Genomic DNA, 13,273 nt, shown 5'->3' with positions numbered 1-13,273 from the left:
CTCTGTCCCTTAGTAGAGTTGCAAAGTTTCCCTTAGGTATTACTCTCTCCTGGGTTCTGAGGGTCAGTCTTTCGTGAGTCCATAGCTGGCATTTCTTTCTACTATGAGGAGTCATATTTCCTAATGCTTCTTTTGCTCAGGTGGCTAACAATCCTTGTTTGTTTTCCTTCAGTGCTCTTTTCCTCTGCTCCTGATGTGGGTTCTTTCATTGCCATGAACTCTTACAGCCCTGGTGTACCCTATTACTGCTGCCATTCACCCCAGTTCAAGAGGACTTCCGATGGGCCCTCTGGATCCCCCTAACTCACAAGGTGGCCTAGATACTTCCATCTTATGATTCTTGTTTGCCTAAAATCAAAAAAGAAAAATACCAAGAAGCAGAGATGGCCATGTGTTCATGACCCTGGTGGCTGAGTGGGAGACAACTCCTCATAGCCCCAATGGAAGACTAGTATACAGGTGGGTCATCCTTTTTGTACATGCGTTATGCTATAGCTCAGCAAATCCTGAATCATAATTTCTTCTGACTCTGTGGCCAATTAGAGAACACTTTGCTATCATTTGACACAAATCCTGAGTTATCATAACTGGAAACTGGCTCACCCCAAACGCCAATGTCCTCACTTGGAGTGGAACTAAGGTGAATAACTATACATACTCCAAGGACTAGTTCCCATAGGCAAGTCCATCCCCATCATATAAGCATCGCATATATCGTTTTCTCCTGGCTTTACCTACTTCCCTTTGTATCAGTTCATACAAAGTTTCTCTACTTTCCTTAAATTCCTCGTAGTTATGGCAATATGTAATGGCAATAACATGGCATTACAGCCACATACCACAGTTTATGAAGCCAATTCCCCAACTGGTGGGCTCCTACTTTGTTTCCAGCTCATTGCAACCCTTGTGCTATTTTTTATCTAAAATACATTGATCATTAAGACAATCTGGCTTTAGATACCTTGATCTTTGAAGAAAGCTGTTGACCCAATTGGTGTTAAAAACATGGCTCCTCTCAGAGCTTTTGGATTTCAAAGATCAAAAGAGTTGTTGTGAAAATGAACTCTGCTTTCTTATCATGGTGATGGAAATTACATTCCATTCCTTTCTCTATGAAACAAAAAGGTTTGAGACATGGAATATCCCTGAAATTAACATTACTGGATGGTGCCTACAGACTTTGATTAATCACGTACTTGTTAGGTCTGCCTCTCTTTCCAAGAACTTGAAAAAATAAACTGTAATGGAATAAATTATAAATTTGGCTGGGCTAGAACAAGCTAACTACCCACATTCACAAATAAATTTTTGATCAAGTTTTGCTGGTGATGGAAAGCTGTGTCTACACAGGGTTACTGAATGGAGTCAAAACCAAATTCTAGTGCTCAATTCACTAGGCCACACTGCTCCTTAGAGCAGCCTTAGGTGGAGAGAAGGTTCTAGCAACTGGAAAAATCTAAGAAAACTTTGTGAAGGGAAAATAACTCTGACATCCTGAGTTCATGGCTTGATGCAGACAAGGGTACCCTGTAAGAATGAAGGAAAAATGGAAGGACCAGGATGCGAGTGTGAACTCCACCCACATTTGAAATTTAAGTCTCTGATCCTATATTTTCCCATCTCTAAAAAGAAAAGCATGATAACTAACACTTGCATCACCTATCTCACTATGATTCATTTCATTAAAAATTGATCTGGTCAGTCCACGTAGATGGTGCCAAAGAATTGACCAGCTTTTGTATTTAGCAAGCTGACACAATGGCACTTATGAAAGATGTGATTATTAATATTTGATACAAGAATGACTAACAAAGGACCAGTGAGTCACAACGATAATGAGAGCTCTGAATAATCTGTGTGCATGAATGTGTGTAAGTTCCTTTTGGAGCTGTACTCTACAGCTACTCCTTAATTATAGAGTATGACACAACCTTCTGAATCCATTCACTATGCAAAATTCTAAGTGTCTTAGGGGGCTTCGAACCTAAGAGCTGTACAGAATATGCAATCAAAATCAGCACTGTGAGTCAGCAAAGAACTTCAGCAAGAGAAATCATATTTGCTCTGTCAAAGCATGCACAGGAAAGACCTTAAGGACAAAAGCTCCAACATGACTTGGTGCCATTTGAAGGTAAGGAATATAACCAAATGCTCTGCATTAAATCAGCTACATGTAGACTTCAACCTCTGGTCCTTCACTGCAGCATTGCTGTGGCCCATTTGTCCTCCACTGACGCATTTGATCCCACTAGGTCTTTGCTTTCTTTGGGCTTCCCTTTTCTCTTCCTGGCACTTCTGTTTTCTCTCTCCTTGCTCTATCAAAACTATATTTTATTGCAAAGTTGATACTCTTCCTTTTGCCCTCATGGGAGGAATGAATTTTTACCATGGGTCCCATTTGTCTGTTTTGATTGGCCTTGCCCTACTTCTCTGGTTATTCCTATCTCCTTTCCCATTCCTTCCTCAGGCCCTACTTAATATCCCTATCACTGCCAAAGAATAGTTGATGAAAGCCGTGGTGTTTGAGAGTTAGGAGCTTGGTTACTAAAAATCTGCACTGGCATAACTGAAATCTGGTACCTCTCAAGGTGAGTGGAGGATTCAAATTTCCAGTACTAGAAGTCACAGACATTTTCAAAATAGGGTTTCATTGGATTAGTACTGGAAGGACCCTCAGAGGCCATATAATTCCATTCTGTCATGTTTCAGAGGAGAACTGAGACCCAGAGAGGCACAGTGATTTGCCTAAGTTCATACAGGTGGTAAGTTGTAGAGTCATGACTTTGATGGATGAATCTCTCCATCTATATTTATTAAGTGCCTACTACACGCCAGGTACTTTGCTAAGCTCTGGGGATACAAGGACAAAAGTAAAACATTCCTGGCCCTCAAGAAGCTTACAACTTAGTTGGTAGAGAGAACATGTGCAGATACTGGGAAGTATCAAATTGATACAAGGTGATTTTGGTGGGAAGATACTAGCAGGTAGAGAAAGATTCAGGAAAGCTTTCATGTAAGAGGTGATGCATGAGTTGAATCTCAAAGGAAATTCTAAGACTCAGAGGTGAGGAAGGAATGTATTCCAGGCATGGGGGGACAGTCAGTGCAAAGACATAGAGATGGGAGATGGAGAGTCACCTATGAGGACTGGCAAGAAGGCCAGCTGAGTTGGACTACAGTGTACACGAAGGGAAGTAATGAGCAATAAGGCTAGAAAGGGCAGAGCCTCTGAGGATCTGCCTCCACAGCCAAAGTCTTTAAGCATCGTCCCCTGAAAAGAATTTTAAACTGAAAAAGAGGCATTAGAGGTCATCCAATCTGAACCCCTCATTTTATAGATTTCTTAATGGAAATATTTTAATAAGAAAATGAATCTTGTGTTTTGGCTCCTCTCCCAATCTCTTTTTATTCCAATGCGCCTATGAGGGAAAATATCCAAAAAACCTGGCAATAAGAAAAAGGAAGAGAAATGTGGCTCAATAATGCCTCCCACCCCTAACTGATCAAGAAGCTTCTGAATGATGGACAGTGGACTTTGTACATCCAGACTTTCTCTGACCTTTTGTAAGACTACAGACGAACAAGTCTCTGAACTTGATTTCAATGGACATGGCTCCAAATTGCAACAGGAAGACAAGGCTGAACTGCTTGCTTTCGGCATTTCTGCAGGTTGGGTTCCAGAAAGATGACGCTATAAATTAACCTCGACAGCTGAAAAGAAAGCATTCCAAGCACTGCAGTACTAACAAGGAGTTCGAAGGAGGTTCCACGGTCACAGAGTCCCTGAATTGCAATGTTGCAAGGAACCGCAGAGGCCTCTGAAGCCCAACCTGACGTGTTCAAGATTCTCCTCTAGTCATAATAACCACTGCCATTTTGATAGCACACTTTAAGGTTTGAAAAGAAGGTCTCATTTGATACTTATAGAAGCCCTGGGTCATAAGTGCCCAGTTAACATTATCCTCATTTTACAAATGGGGAAAGTGAGACTGAGAGGTATCAAATGTTCCAGTTGTTAGCCTTTACCACCCCACCTCCATTGCTTTGTATTTATTTTGCATATATCTTGCATTTGCTTATATATGAACACATTGTCCCCTTCCTTCCCCCCATGTCAATTTCTTCAGGTCAGGTTACCATTTTGCCATTGTACTTGTATTTCCAGTATCTAGCTCCATGCCTAGCACCAAGTGAGTGCTTAATAAATGATCACTGACTGAGTAATTGAGTGGCTTGCCCAGGTTCACACAACAAGTTAGGTTAGTGCCTGAAGTGGAATCAAAGTAGGAATCTTTGGGTAAGTGAGAACCTTTTCAAAAAGGAATACACAAAGCAACATAGTACAATAGAAAGAACATTGGTTCTGGAAACAGGAGCTGGGTTCAAATCCCCCATTTGACATTGCTACTTATTTGAACTTGGGCAAGTAATTTCTCCTCCCTGGGCCTCAGTTTCCCTCTCTGTAAAAGGAGGGGAATGGATTAGATGGCCTCTGAGGTTCTTTCCAGTTCTAGAGTTCAGATCTAATTATTTCTATACCTAAAGGATTGCTAGAAGGAAAAACAGTATGGTGGTGGTTGTTGTCCTTTGTGCTCGAAGAGGACCAAAATGATATCACCATGTTGGGGTCAAGGTATAGTGTGTCCAGCTGTGGCTGATCAGAATGCTCTACCACAGGTCTGGCACAAATAGTCCTTATGAACATTTGGGATCTGGGAGGAATTCATGTTCAAATCTTGACTTGGATATTTAGGATGCTAGAGGTGGTCTGGATCTTAGAGGCCATCTCTACCAATCACTTTACTTTACAGAAGAGGAAACTGAGAGCCAGAAAGGTTAAATAACTTACCCAGAGTTACACAGGTAGAAACAAGGGGCCAATAGCAAGGGTCAGAATTCAAACCGGGGTCCTCTGACTCCAAATTCAGTGCGCTTTTCATTGCACAATGTTCCCTCCCTCATTAACTAGCTGTGTGACATGTGCAAGTCCCTTAACCTCTCTGTCTCAATTTACCTATTTCTATAAAATGGGGATAACACCTGTAGTATTTATTTCACAAGTGATCTGCCTCCCATCTCTACCTATCTTCCTTCAAGGCTCAACTTGTATGACCACTTCTAGGAAGCCTTCTTCCTCTCCCTCTAGTTTCCACCTTCTTTCCTGGTGATCTCATCAGCTTCCAAGAGTTTAATTATCATCTCTATGCATAGGGGTCCCAGGTCTATAGATTTAGCACCAGTCTCTCTCTGAGTCACCATCATATATCATATATGTATCATATATTGGCGATCTCCAGCTGGATGTTCCACAGCTATTTCAAATTCACCAGATCCAAAATAGAACTCATCTTTCCTCCTGAACCTATTTCTCCTTCAAATTTCCCTATCTCTGTCAAGGCTACCACTATCTTCCCAGTTACTGAAGTTCATAACCTCAGAGGCAGTTATCAAATGTGTCAATTCTACCTTCTCAACAGTGCTCACATTGATCCTCTTCTCTCCTTTCCCACAGCAGCCATCCTAGTTCAGGCCATCATTTCCTAGACTAGCCAATTGGTCTCCTTATTTCCAGCCTCTACCCTCTTTAGTCCATTCTTCATACAGTTGTCAAAATAAATTCTTAAAGCAGGAATCTGGCCATGTTTCTAACCCATTCAAGACTCTTTAGCAGCTCCCTATTACCTCTCGTTGGTATTTACAATCTGTCCCTAGCTTACCTTTCCTGACTTATTTCCCATGATTCTACGTTCCAGCTAAGGTGACTTACTTGCTCATATGTTTTTTGTTTTGTCTTTGTATCCTCCTCAGTGCTTAGCACAGAGTTTTCCACATTGTAAGGATCTGTTGAATTAAATTAAATCCCTGAAAATTGTTGGCACCTCTTTTCTTCCTTAGTTTTCTTTGTATTATGTTTATTAGTCTAGATAGTGGGGCCTTTCTTCCCCCAGTAGAGTACCAGCTCCTTGAGGAGAGAGAATATTTCATTTTTGCCTAGCACAGGCTCTGGCACTTCCTCGGAGCTTAATAAATGGCCTTCCATTTGTTAAATTATTGAGGAGCAAATAGGTTAATGTATATAAAGTGCTTTGCAAATCCTTACAACTCTACATAAGTTTTTTTGCCATTTTCTGGGTCATTTGGTGGAGCTTAGTGAAAATAAAAACGTAATTTTCTCCCATCCAGGTTAACAAACCCTCTGAAATTTGTTTGTGAACCCTTGGACCCCAAGTTAAGAATCTTTTCTCTGAGGAAATAACTGTCAGTTCTCATTATTAGCTGAATAATCACTGGGGGCAAGTCATATAACCTCTCTGAGCCTCAGTTTCCTCATCTGTGAAATGGGAAAAACTACCTTCAGTACCTACCTCATAGGGTCATTTTGACATTCAAAAGAGATAATGATAATATATGCCAGGTGCTTTGCAAACCATAAAGCCCTACATTTAAGTTATTATTATATTAAGTTATTTAAGTTCTTATTATATTACTACTACTACTACTACTACTACTACTACTACTACTACTACTACTACTACTGCTACTACTGCTACTACTACTAAACTTCTATTACTAGTACTAATTAAAACAATTCCTTTAAACATCACTTGTACCTTTTTTGGAGGGGAAAGGGATTAGACTTGTTCTGTTTTGCCCCCGAGGCTATGTCCAGGAGTAATAGGTAGAAGTTGTAAACAAACCAACAGGGTTATAGTTTACACAGCTAGTCAGCAGCCAAGGTGGGAATTGCATCCAAGTTTTCCTATTGCCACTTCAAGAGCTCTCACCACTATGCAACATTGCCTCTCAATGAAAACGTTCCCAAAGTAAAGCAGTCTTTCTAAGCCGAGCCCTTCCAGTTACTATAGGATACAGCAAGAACATGTTGCTATGGCACTTAGTAAAATTAAAGAGGAAAAATGACTATTACCCGCCCATTATGCCAATTACTGGTTTAGCTGAATGCCAGCAAACCAGTTGAAACTCCCATACTCCAACTTAAGACACTTCTCTATTGTCAGATGTGGAGCTTGATGATCCTCTAGGGATTTAAACTACTTGTATAGCACCACCAAGCTCCCAGAGAACAACTCCGTCATTCATTTAATCAGATGCTGATTGCTAAATGAGATGGGGTTATTGAAGATGACCTACATTTCAGGGATGAGACTTCTGTCAATAATATACCACTGCCTATTTGGACTATGGTATGTCTGGGTGCATAGCACCAAATGCAGCTCCTATTTTTTTTTTCTGAAACTGACATTAGACTATATGCATACAAAGAAGGATTCCAGTCCAAGGGAGGCAGCTACCTGTCCCTACCCTACCTAATGAATAGAGAAGCTATTCTCTGGGTAATGCTGGATGAGTGCTTTAAAGGAACAAGCAGTGTGTTCTTTCAGGTGCAGCGCAGAGAATACCCTCCCATTGTAACTCTCTTAGGTACATCATTTGGAAATTGTCTTACGGCGGGATCAAACTCAGGCAAATAGGTGATGTATTGATTTAAGAAACTACTTAACATCATCTACAAATGGGGTCATGAAGAGTCGAACATGACTGAACAACAAAGCAAAAAACACAAAAACAAAAACTTTTATATGGGCTGGTTAGATGGTGTTGTGGATAGAACGTCAGGCCTGAAGGCAGGAACACTTATCTTCTTGAGTTCAAATTTGATCTCAGACATTTACTGTGATCCTGGGCAAGTCACTTAACCCTGTTTACCTCAGTTTCCTCATCCATAAAATGAGTTAGAGAAGGAAATGACAAACCACTCCAGGATCTTTGCCAAGAAAAACCGAAATTGGATCACAAAGAGTCAGATGTGGCTGAACAACAGCAAATGTCATATTGTATTTTTATTTATTTGTTGAAATATTTTGCAATTGCATTTTAATCTGAGGCGAGCCCTTTTGGAGTCTGCCTGTGCTTGGAACTCAAAGCTGGGAGTTTGACTTCTCTACAGAAGGTTGGGTAAAATTGCAAAGTAGTGTAAAGGGAGTTGGATTTCAAATCAGAGGACCAGAGTTCAAATCCTGACATCTCCCATTCACAACATCCGTGTGACCTTGGGCAAATTGTTTTACCTGTTTGGACCCCAGCGTACTCCTCTGCAAAACATGGAGATTGTACTAGATGATCTCTCATGTCTTTCCCAGGTGTCAATCCCAGTGGAAAGAGTGACAGATTTGAAGCCAGAGGGCATGAGTTTGAATTTCAGCTCTGGAATGAATTGTTACTCACATGCTATTGGGCAAGTTGTTTCCCCCCTCTGAGTTCTCAGTTTCCTTCTCTGTAAAATGGAGGGGGGAGGGGGATAGACTGGAGGACCAATAAGGTCCTTCTAGTTCTAAATTTATGATATTAAAATCCTAAAGTAAGATCGTTGCTAGGGCAACTTCAGTAGGATGCATCAATAGTTTGCTCAATTCAGTTTTGGGCACCTCCAGTTTACAATATTCTTCAAGTTCAGCCACAGTCAGAAGGAAGGAAGCAAGGACACGTTTATTAAGCACTTACCATACTCCTGGCATTGTGCCAAGTGCTGAGAATACAAATACAAGGAAAAAAAACAGTCCTTGCCCTCAAGGAGTTTATATTCTAATAGGGAGCAGTAATGTACCTGAAGCCAAAGGTCAGGGGGGAGGGAAGCAGGGAGAAGGTCCCCAAATACAGGAGTGCTAGACAGATGCCAGAAAGTCAAGAGTGGAGCTTGGAGAGAAATGAAGGCATGAGTGGGAGTTCTGGGAAAGCCCAGTCAATCAGAGGAATGGAATGAACTTCCAGGATGAGGTCTCACAGGAAGAGTGAAATTTCCAGGGTGAGAAAACTATTACTATTCTTATTTTTGTTCTTAAAGGCTCCCCCCCCTCCCACTCTTGATTCTAATAAAATATTCTCTGGATGCTCGATCACTTCTATAGACTCTAACCTTATTGGAGGCATTATCTAATATTACTACACTGCTGACTTTGTGTACAGCATTCAGAAGAGTACTCAAAATACTGTTGCTATTGTTTAATGTTATTCCACTCTTTGTGACCCCATGTGGGGTTTTCTTGGCAAAAATACTGGAGTGCTTTGCCATTTCCTTCTCCAGCTCATTTTACAGATGAGGAAATAGAGGCAAGTGACTTTCCCCAGGGTCATAAGTGAGTAAGTGTCCGAGGCCAGTTTTGAACTCAGAAAGATGAGTCTTCCTTGCTCTAGGTCTTGTGCTCTATCCACTGCAGCACCACCTAGCTGCCTTCAAAATACTATTAGCTCCCAGCAAATGTTCTGAATGAAGAAATGATATAATGAATGAGTGAATGTAATAATTATATTATTATATTTGTATACGCAAATTATATATTTATTATATATTATTATATTATAATATATAATTATATATTGCAATATATAATTATAATAATAATGAATATAATGAATAATATAATGAATAATGAATATAATGAAGAAATGAATACCTTTCACAGATTCATAGAAACATAGGATTTGCAGGTTGGAAGGCTCTACCTTCCTACCTGAACTGTGCTAGGGGAGGGTTTGTAAAATACTGGCTTGGGGGCCTACTTCACCTTCAGGTTTACCTCTAAGTGACTTTGTCATTTCATTTATCCGAAGTGCCATCTTGGTCAGGCTGATAAATGGAAGGGAGTTAGAAGAGGAGTATTTTGTTCCTCACATGTAAGGGGGCAAATAGTTTCCTTCTACGTGCTTACAATAGCCTGCTCATTGCCCTAAGGGATAGAAAGAATCAGCTCTATGTCTTCCTTAAACCATGTTATTGAAGGTCACCAAGAGAAGTGAATACTGCATTAGAAGTCAAATGCTTTCCTGGCAGAGTGTTTTTGGAGTACATTGGCATTTAAACCAATTGATGGAATATTATGTCAAAATCTATTAAGTAAGTCTGTACATTGGAGACCATAACAATTGCTTTTAATTTGTTGCAAGAATAAAAGGTAGTTTGGGAAATTGCCATATAATTGTGACATGGCTGTAACTAGGGTAGAGACACCAGGATATTTCCCCAGGACACGAACATTTAGAGGACACAAAAGATAGTTAATATAGTAATTAATTCCTCCTCCTGCTCAACTGAATTTGTCATATTTATCTCCTATATTATTTTCATATCATGGATTACAAAGTTGAGTCGAGGATACCTTAATGCTGGCTCCCTGGGGGTGACACAATTTCCAGCTATGGTTATGATTCAGTTGGGTATAATGTTTTTTTGTTTTGCATTTGTTCTTTTAACAAGACCAAAGAAATTTCATATACTCCTACCATACCTCATAGCCAGTATCAGGGCAAGTCATATACTCTGTAAATATGTCCTGGGTGAAAGAATGCTCCCTTAAGGGGCTCCTATGCTATCAGTGAGAGCACGGTGGGGTTGCCTTCTCCCTAGAATCTGGAGGCTTGGGTGGGAGTTCTCATTTCTTAGATTTCTTAGAATATGAGGGAAAGTCACTGAATGTCTTTAACTCTCCATCTCTTCATTCACTGTCAAGTCAACGTGCATTTATTAGATACCTACTGCATCCCAAGCACTGGACAAAGCACAGGGAACACAAAGAAAGGCAAAAACAATCTGCCTTGAAGGAGCTCACAGTATGATGGGGGAGTCAACATGCAAACTATGTACAAATAAGACATATACAGGATAAATTGGAGATAATTTCAGATGTACTAATGCACTAGCATGAAGGGGAACCAGGAAAAACTTCTTGCAGAAGAAGGGATTTTAGCTGAGATTTCAAAGAAGCCAGAAAAGCCAGGGGGTAGAGGTGAGGAGGAAGAACATTCTAGACAAGAAGAAAATGCACTGAGGCAGGAGATGTAGATGGACACTGGCAAAGAGGCCAGTGTAATTGGATCCAAGTGCCTGTTGTAGTAAGTAAGATGTAAGAAGACTTGAAAGGTAGGAGGGGTGGGTCAGATTATAAAGGGCTCTGAAAGTCAAACAGATGATTTTATATATGATCCTAGAGGTAACAGAGGACCACTGAAATTGATTACATTAGGAAGAGTATCATGATCATGAATGAACTTTAGGAAGATCAATTTGACAGCTGGATGGAGCTTGGACTAGAGGGGGTGTGTGGGGATTGTGGAGGGAGATTTGAAGCAAGGAAGTCAATTGGCAGGCTATTTGCAATAGTCCACACATTCAGTGATGAAGGCCAGCACCACTGTATTGGCAGTGTCAGAGGAGAGAAGAAGGCATATACAAGAGATGCTGCGTATGTTGAGTAAGGCAGAATCGACCAGACTTGCCGAATGATTAAAAATGGGAGCACGGAGATGAGAGGCAGTGAGGAGGTTAAGATGACATCTATGTTGCTATCCTAGGTGATTGGGAGGATGGTGGTTCCCTCAACAATAATAGAGGGCTTTAAAAAAGGAGAAGGGCCTTGGCCACAGATTGGAAATATCTAAGGATAGGAGAAAGAGTGAGAAGTGGAGAATGGGATAGTCCAATGGTTCATTAATCTAATTGATGTGAGTGAGTATTCTGATTATGCAGCTCCCAAATGGTCCATATGGTCCATGCCTACCTTGGTGCTCATTATGGGAAAGGGGGAGAAGTGGGGGACCCAGGGCACTGAACATATTAGGAGTCTCCTTTGCATTCTCCTAGCACCACATAGATGCCACTAGAACGTGTATGTTGTCCATTAGCTGTCTCTTGCTTTAGCTATGTTACTGGCCCTTTCTTTTTTCCAGTCAAACATTTCTCTGAGGACATCCTTCACAGTACTGTTGTAGAATTCCTCCCGTTCATTATAGCTGGACACCTCTACACTGCCCCTTGGGCAATTCTTCATGACTCACTAGAAGAATACTAGCATTTAAAAGGTAGGCTGTTGTTTTGAGGGAAACTGAAGGGTCACAGGCATCAAGAGGTCCATTTTACAGATAAACCTGAGCCTCAGGTTTACCTCTGTAAAGTGACTTGCCCAGGATTCCACAGCTATTGAGTATCAGAGGTTTCGTCTCAGGATTTTCTTGGGCCCAAGACTTATGCTCTACACACTAGGGGATGAACTTCACAGTGTGATTTGTCCAATCTTCTAGAGACAGCCCCCCTTCCTTGAGATGGACTTGTCACCTGCATGTATTGTGAGAGAGGCATTCATGGTGGGAAAGAGCTCCCAGGTTGTTGAATGATAGGTTCTAAAGGACTAAAGAAATGTATTAATTGGCAATTATCACGTTCAACTGAAAGCGAGTTCAGACTTTATTGGTCCTAGCCAGTGTTGTTTGGCAAAAGAGTAGCTAATTAACTTTTCAGGAAGAACGAATGATGCAGAATATTGCCTTTTTGAAGGCCTAAATTCTATTTGGTTGCCTGGGTAACCCTGGTAAATACCAGTGGAACACATGAATTTCCACAGCCTGGGGGATGCAATAAGAAGGGAAGAAAGTAACAAACTGCATATTATATGTAAGCACTTCACTCTCTAATCTAAAAGGGCCTAGTTTTTAATATTAGGAATCGTGGTTAAAGAGGAACAGGAGCCATAGTGGTAAAATATAAACTCCATGAGGGCCACAGCTCTGGGCCCATACTCAAAATTCTCATCAATGACCTCTCACCAATGTGAATATTGCCTCCAATGATGAAGATTTCCTCCCATCCATGCTTGCCTATCCAGTGTGACTCTTATTCAAGTCTTCCTAGGCAATGCACTCAAGTTGGGAGCCTTCCTCACTTTCTTGAAATATTATTGGAATACCAAGGAAGTGCTGAGGCTGTCCACTGATTATCTCTCATCACGTGACCACCCTGTCTTTTTTTTCTTTGCATATTTTTTGATGGCATACTTTGCTGTCTTTTTTTTTTTTTTTACTGCTTCTCCTTCATAATTCCCCACTTGTAATGTGTTGTAGTCAGCTCATACTCATCATACATCTCTTCATCATCCTCTGGGTGGCACTCATTTTCAATCCTTTTGAGACTGTAGTCTTATGACTATAGGTTCAATAGTCACATGGGTTGGAATGCTTTAGGAGAAAGTGGTTAAAGACAGAAAGGTCACTTTTCTGTAATGCTAATGCTGGTCGGTCTTGCTCACACCCTGTGTGTGCAGTTGGCAGGAGTGAGTACCCAAATGAGAAGAATGAGAGGTGGGATAACAAAGAGAGCTCAGAGTTTGAGAAGCAGGTCAGCCTCAGCGTGATGGTTTGGGCTACTCCCATGGTCAACCCAAAGGGCCAGATAGGCAAAATGAGTAGTCACTGACATAGGTATGAC

Source organism: Notamacropus eugenii, chromosome X, assembly GCF_028372415.1.
Source record: "Notamacropus eugenii isolate mMacEug1 chromosome X, mMacEug1.pri_v2, whole genome shotgun sequence".
In the NCBI taxonomy this organism is placed as follows: Eukaryota; Metazoa; Chordata; class Mammalia; order Diprotodontia; family Macropodidae; genus Notamacropus; species Notamacropus eugenii.
This window is presented reverse-complemented; position numbering follows the sequence as displayed.